We start from the raw sequence: 7,593 nt of genomic DNA on the forward strand, positions 1-7,593 counted from the left end.
TTATCCATTCCTTTTTCCCTAAGTGGGATAAACGCGTTATTTGTGGCCCCCTTGATGATTTAGTGATGACACCCTAAGTGCTTGGCCAAGTCGGGACTAAGTTGAGGTGTTCAACTATAGTCTGTTATCAGTCGTCATAAATCGGGTGTCGGGAAACAGCAGATAGACATAGCGGATGATTTAAATCCATGTCTCGTGTCTATACGATATCTTGAAGAATGGAGGAATATATGATCCCTTATCTAAAGGAAATGCGTATTTGATAAGATCAGATTTGAGAGCGGCTTTTGAAAGCTATGATTGCTGATCAGGTTCTGATGTTATGCATAATAGGCATTAGATTTATCCATGTGGGAGACTATTGGATTAGTGTCTAAGTCCATAACTATTTTGGTATGTACTTGACCCGATCATGAGCATGGTCCTTTTGGGTTGCCTTCACCATAGCAACTTGTAGGAAGAATTAAGGAGAGAAAAGATTAATTGTGATTTATTAATATATATTATGAGAATTATAGATTAAAGGAGAAATCATATTGTTTAATTAATATTAGTCAAAGAATTAATTCATAATTAATGTTGTGGCTGAAGAAGATTAATTAAATAAAGGGGATTGATGTTGCAATTATAAGATAGTTGCAAGAAAGGGATAATGGACTCCATAGAGTGGAGTGGGCAAAATTTATGGGGAAGCCTATAAGATTTCGTCCATGGCTCTAAGGAAAGGAGTCCATGGGCTGCTTAGAGCCTAAACACTCAGATTAGAGTTTCCTAAGTTCAAAACCCTAATAGCCTCACATATTTATGGACTCCTAGGGCACCAAAAACGTGGTTAACTAATCCCTTAGGGTTTCTAGACGTTTTTGGGTGCCTCCTCTCTACTCTTCCTTCATCCTTATTGTTAGTGGTGTTTGTGATTCCATTAGAGGTGCAACACTTGAGGCACTAAGCTTTCTGAAGCCAATTGCAAGGAGGAATAGATTGTTATTGCTACATAACAATCAAAGGTATTCTCTAAACCCTAATTCATTTTATAATATGTTATATCTAGGGTTTATAGCTTTGGATAATTCAATTTCATGTTCATTAGAAAAATTAGATCGAAAGCATTAGGCTTTGCATGTACACCATAGGATTGATGTAGTGCTCAAAACCCATTAGGTTGGTCATGTCAGCAAAAGGTGATAAGGATTCTTGGGTATATTCAAATCTTTGGAATGTCAGCTATGTATGGTGTTAAGAACCTAAGAATGAAACTCTGGTTCTGGTTATGGCTCAGGAGTAGAGCTTGAACCATTCGATGTGTGATCATGGAAGTTCATCTCCTCAGAGATTACTTGTGGAGTTTCGGAATGGACCTTGGTGGTCGTTTGTTCAGCCAAGGAAGGGATTTGGGAGCTTTTCACTATCGTTTCTGGGCCTTTCAGGCTAGATTCGTCGCGGGACAATTAGTGTAACACTAGTCAAAATAGGTCAATAACAATCACATGTGATTATACCAATCATGTAATGTGATTTTGTTAAACTAGTAATGTAGTAAGCTCACTATGTATTTCATGATAATTCTAATATAAATATGAACTTTCATACATACTTTATGGTATAAATCAAAGTATACATCCATACGATTCCAAAAATATAGAGAACATCTAAATCTAACTTTGCATGAAGAAGTTATGATGAACCAAACACTATAAAATCTCCATAACATAAGGAATTTAAAATATGCTTAGAATTAGCTATTTTAGTCTAAAAGGTAGTTGTAGTTCTCGTAAATACCTACGCGTGTGTATAAAGAACGTCAAAAACGGAGTTCGTATGCAAAAGTTATGGCCTTCCGAAGATGCAGCTGCCAGAACCCTAATTTGACTCACGATGTGAGCATCAAAAATTCATGACGTGAGGAGTCAACAGACACTAATCGGAGCTAGAAAACACGCGTTAAGGCTATGTGATGACTCATGGAAGTTCACGATGTGAACCTATCATGTTGACGACGTGAATAGCCCCAGAACACCCTATAAATAGCGATCAAAGCTCATTCATTCCTTACACCTTCTCCTTTCATTCTCTCTCATTTCCGAAGGTCATTTTCCCTTCTCGATCCTGACAACGACGAGCCTCTGACCGTTTAGATTCTATAGTCACTTTAATAAGGTGAGTTTCGCGGCCCCACTTACTAATATTTTCGGGGGAAAACACATGCTAAATATTATATATACGTTATTATTATGTTTATATGATAGTATGTTCGTATCAACATATATAGTTATATTAACTGTCATATAGTTGTTTTGCCATGTTATTATACTAATGTAGACCTTGAGTTATTATTGTTTTATGTCAAGATAAAACCTGGTGTGTTATATGTTATTATTGTTGGTTTTATGTCAAGATAAAACCTAGTTTTACTTCAAGTTATAGCTGTTATACTGCCTAAATGTTATGAAATTAGGAGTAATGTTTAAAAGCATAGTCTAGTAACTTAGGGTTTTAGAAATGAAAATGCTTTTGTTGTTAGAACTATAGAATGTCATCAAAGTCTACCTGAGCTACTGTATTCATCATCTAAGATTGGGGATCTTAGTGAAAGTCCTCTGACCTGTATTTGTTAATCCCATGTGAGCGAGGAAGTCGTGTATAAATAGTATATGGGTTGACCACCCCACTTGTGACTGTTAGCTACAGTCAACCAAAAGCGAGTAATGAACTATCCTTTTATTTGTTATTGTTTCGACGTCGATGAAACATGTAGAAACTACCGCAAGGTGTGATCCTTGTGCTACCGCAAGGTGTGATCCTCGTACTACCGCAAGGTGTAATCCTTGTACTACCGCAAGGTGTAATCATTGTACTACCTCAAGGTGTAATCCTTTTACTACCGTAATGTGTGATCCTTGTAATAATAATAAGAGGTATAAAACTAAGTCATACAGTCGCAGCTACAGACTCATGGTAGAGAAACTATAGAAGCATTATACTTTGTCGATATACAAGTATGAATGTTAAGTATAAGTTTCGCAAAGACTTATACTCTAAGTATAAGAATCTAGTAGGTATATTACCTGTATATTAAGTAGACCACTATACCTATCCTACTTACTCATATAGAATTGAAATAAGATTTATACGTAGCAAATTAGTTTGTATGGAATTACAAACATTTATACTTATACTCTAGGTTCAAGGATTGTTTAGGTATAACACTTATTCAGTAAGTAAACCATTATACCTAGGATATATATACTAAATGTTTGAGAGTCAAAATGATACTTTCAAAACTACACTTTTGAACTTGAAAAATGTATTATTTTGTGGAGTCAAAACCTGTGAACTCACCAACTTTATGTTGACATATTTTAAATTGCATGTGGTTTGAGGAAGTTGATAACTATGCTACGAGAAATGACGTTACATCACCCGGTGTTTCTGCCGACGACTGGGGTGTGACAGTTAGGGGTTCATCTAAAACCAAAGGTTTGTGGATTCTTAGAATCCTTCATAAAGGAGGAACCTATTGTTATTTCCTGTTATCGAGTCTGGAGAGAGTTTTGTACCGTGTTCTCAGGATGGTCTATGTATCTCTTGAGAAGGTGATCAGTATTCCGCCAGATTTTACGGGTATGTCATCTTCTACTACTAATAGATTGATGATGGGAATATGTATCGCTTTGGAATTGTGAGTGAGTTTGGATAGGTCAGATCTCGGGTCAGTTTTATGCTAGTGGTTGGGTTACCAAGGATCATATATGCCATCCTGCATGCCGAAAATTCCTTGATGAACCCACAGAGGGATGCATATTGCGGAGTGGGTTCCGCGTGTATCGTTATCATTCTAGATCTTTGTCTAGATTTGTGTAGGAGTATTATTTGGGAGTTCCTTGTTCGGGAATTAGTGGGATGGTTCTCTAATGAAGTCATAGTTTAGTGATTCTATCATTAATTCATATATGGTCGAATATGTCTATGGATGAAGTTTGGAGTTCAAGGCACTACTATTGCTAAGATAGGATTAGTAGCTCGAAGATGCTGATGTCAGTTGTAGTGGGAGATTCCGAGGTCTCCAACTGAGATTTAGGGTTTCCTGGGTCTAGCAGGTTATTACCGGAGATTTATACGAGACTTCTATGAGATTGCAGTTCCTTTGACCCGACAGACCAATGAATCGGTGGCCTTTCGTTGGGGGTCTGAGCAGCAGGCAACTTTCGAGACTCTTAGATAATGGTTGTGCGAGGCACCGATTCTCAACCTGCCAGAGGGTGTAGATGATTTAGTGGTTTACTGTGACACTTTGATCATGAGTATGGACGCGGTAATGATACAGTGGGGTCACGTGATAGCAAGTTTCGGGAACTAGGTTAGAGTTCCAGTTAGGGCTCAAGTTTAGTGGTGTGTTAGGTCGGGTGTGTGTTTGACCCTGTTTGGAAAGTGTTGTAAGACTACGGGGGTAACCATAGCATTCAATAATGGTCAGTTAGTATGGGAAGTGTTGTAAGACTACGGGGGTAGCTATAGCATTCACTAGTGGTCAGTTAGTATGAGAAGTGTTGTAAGACTGCAGGGGTAGCTGTAGCATTCACTAGTGTTCAGTTAGCATGGGAAGTGTTGTAAGACTGCGGGGGTAGCCGTAGCATTCACTAGTGGTCAGTTAGCATGGGAAGTGATGTATGACTGCGGGGGTAGCTGTAGCATTCACTAGGGGTCAGATAGCGATAGAGTGTCGTGAGACTACGAGTGTAGCCGTAGCATTCACTAGGTTGGTAGATGGAATGAGCGTGTTGTTGGAACGCGGAAGGAACGGCAACACCCAATAGTTTGGGTGTACCAGTGAGGATAATGAAATCCGCAGATTGGATTTCGGAATTACCCAGTGGATTAGATCTGTTTGAGCCAGTGATAAGACTGTAGGAATGCCACTACAGTTATGAGATCAAGGAAGAAAGAGATTACTTAAGGTCATTTGTGATATAAGCCTACCATTGGTCATGTAGCAATCACTTTTAGCCTTGGATTCAGTAACGTCAGGATTCGACGCATGGACCCGATCGGTTAGATCAGGAGGTTGTTAGAGCCACAATGGCATGATAACTAGTGGCAACTAGTCCCAGAGAAGGATTTTTTTTCCAGAAGTCAACTAAGTAGGGAGCCCTTTGGCTCCGTAGCTGGGTTGGAACCTGGTGTTTCAGATGATTGGTGAACAAATTGATATCAGGGAGGCCTCATTATATCTTGGAAAGCAGCCATGTGGCAACATACTACTTCAGACAGTTCAGTGTTCGGACAGTTTCTGCGTTTAGGCAGTGTTAGTATATGTGTTTTAGGTTGAGACTATAAACGAAATAGCTGGTTGATTGGGCAGTGATAAGTCACTCGCCGTGGGATTAAATAATCTTAGAGTATTTGATTTGACTCTGTTACGTAGCTCTCGTATGATTCTAACCATTTCAGGGATGAATCTTCTACTCGAAGAATTATTTGATCCTTCTGCCAAGTTTAAGTATTTTGTAGCTGTTTATGGACAGTGACTTGCGTTCTTCTCAGTAGCAGCGTGATGGTGATAGTTTGGTCTGAGAGGTCTGACAGGGAGTCGGGCCACTAAGACCTTAGAGTTCAGACTCCAGGGAAGTCAGATGGGTTTTACTTGAGAGATCGAGGATTTATTCTTCACCGAGTTTGAATAATTGCTCTAGGGATGGTTTTAGTAGATCTAGTTAGGCCGATAAAAGGACAGAGATGGAAGGGTTGCAATTGTTCGACTAGCAGTTGTGGGATTGACGGAGAGTTGTTTCTGGTTGTTTTAGCACGAGCGAGCTGTTGGAAAGCCAGGTTATGAAAGGTTTCAGGTCTTAGAAAGTAGAAGTAGCTTGCAAGGGTTGAAGGAACGAGTGATATCTCCTAGATGGAAGTATTGGTTTGGGTGTTCCAGTTGTATTCCTCAGATTATTGTTTTGAGATGGGTGTTGGTAACGAGCGATTTCAAGGTTGAAATCTAATTTAAGTGGGGGAGAGTTGTAACACCCGGTTCCAGATTTGCCTTATTAATTGGGGCTGTGGCTCAATCATTAGTTGTCATGGGGATTATAGCTTTTGGAAAGGAAGGAGTTACCCCATCTCGAATGTAATTGTTATGATTCAAGTGGTCATGTTTTCAATTGTGTCTTCAGGAGCCAAGGGTACGATTGTAAATTGATATCTCAGACTGTTATGCATTTTAAGCTTTATTCATAAGTTTTTAAGGCTCGGGTGTGATGCTAGGAGCGTAGGGCTTCTCGCCACCTTTCCGTGGATATAAAGTTCGTCGTAAACGGACTTAGAACGAAGAAGTTATAATACTTTGAAGTTGTTGGGAGAACTGGTCCCAAATGGAGTTTTGTGACAAAGGAAACCCATGCATGCGTGTGTTTAGCTGGGTACACCCAACTTAAGCTGGGTTATGCCCAACGTATTAAGTCACATGGTCACATGTGTAGAGAGGCGTACGGCCAACGTACAAGAAGTACGCCCAACGTACGTTCAGAGTTCCCAAAACCCTAATTCCTCTACTTGTGACCTATATAAGCCTCATTATATCCTTCCCTAGGTCATTTCAGATCAGCCCCCACCCCTTTTCACGACCATGAAACCGTAAATGACCTTGGATGAAGCTTGGAGCTTGAAAGAAGACTTTTAGTGTGTGTGTGTGCAAGAAGAGAAGTTGGTGCTCAAGTGTTGATCTTGGAAGGGAGCTTTTAGATCCAAAAAGTTATCCTATTTGTTGACCCATTGGAGATAAAAAGCACTGATCTTGACCTTCCATTTCATAGATCCTATTTTGAGTTGGTTTTGGCCATTATTTGCCTTTTCTTGGTCTTTGTGAGCTTAGGTAATTTTGGGGGCTCAAACTTGTAGATCTGGACATTCTAAGGTACTTTCTCTAAAAAAGGTGCGAGCTTTATGAAGTGTTTGGGTCCAAGCATGAGTTAAGACCATCTATTAAGCTCTTTTGAGCTCTAAAGTCCCATTAAGCCATGCATGTTAGTAAAGTTGCCAACTTGAATAGTCACCCATAGAAGTCAGATTGGAGAGTTAGGGCAAGGGATGAAGTGATTAAGTGGTTAATAGAAATGGGGCTTAACAAGTTATTACGTTGGGTGTACAAGTTCGTACACACAGCGTACAAGTCACAAGCCCAGTACTCCCCGCGTACTCAGTCAGAGTGGGTTCCACACTAATGGGCCTCGGTTTGGGCCATTCTTTGAACTTGACTACTTTAGGCCTTAGTAGGCCATCTGGTATTGAACTTTTTGACTAAAGAACCACTATAGGGCCTTAGGCTAAGGCCCATGAGAAGGGATTGGGCCTAATTGGAAGTCAGAGCAATTATTTGGGCCTTGTGGGCCATTTTGGGTTTGGGCTATTATTTAGGTTATGGATTGTTGGTCTAGCTAATGATGTATGTTTGGGCTGGAAATAGGTTATTGGGCTTAGGGTGAGGCCTATGTAAAGGTTTGGGCATAATTTGGTAAATTAGGCCATTAGTGGGCCATTGGTGGACCTCTATGGATTTTGGAACTTTGGGCTTGATTGGTTTTACACATGGGCCATTAGTGGGCC

This window comes from Lactuca saligna, chromosome 4, assembly GCF_052625555.1.
Source record: "Lactuca saligna cultivar CGN05327 chromosome 4, ASM5262555v1, whole genome shotgun sequence".
NCBI classification, from domain to species: domain Eukaryota; kingdom Viridiplantae; phylum Streptophyta; class Magnoliopsida; order Asterales; family Asteraceae; genus Lactuca; species Lactuca saligna.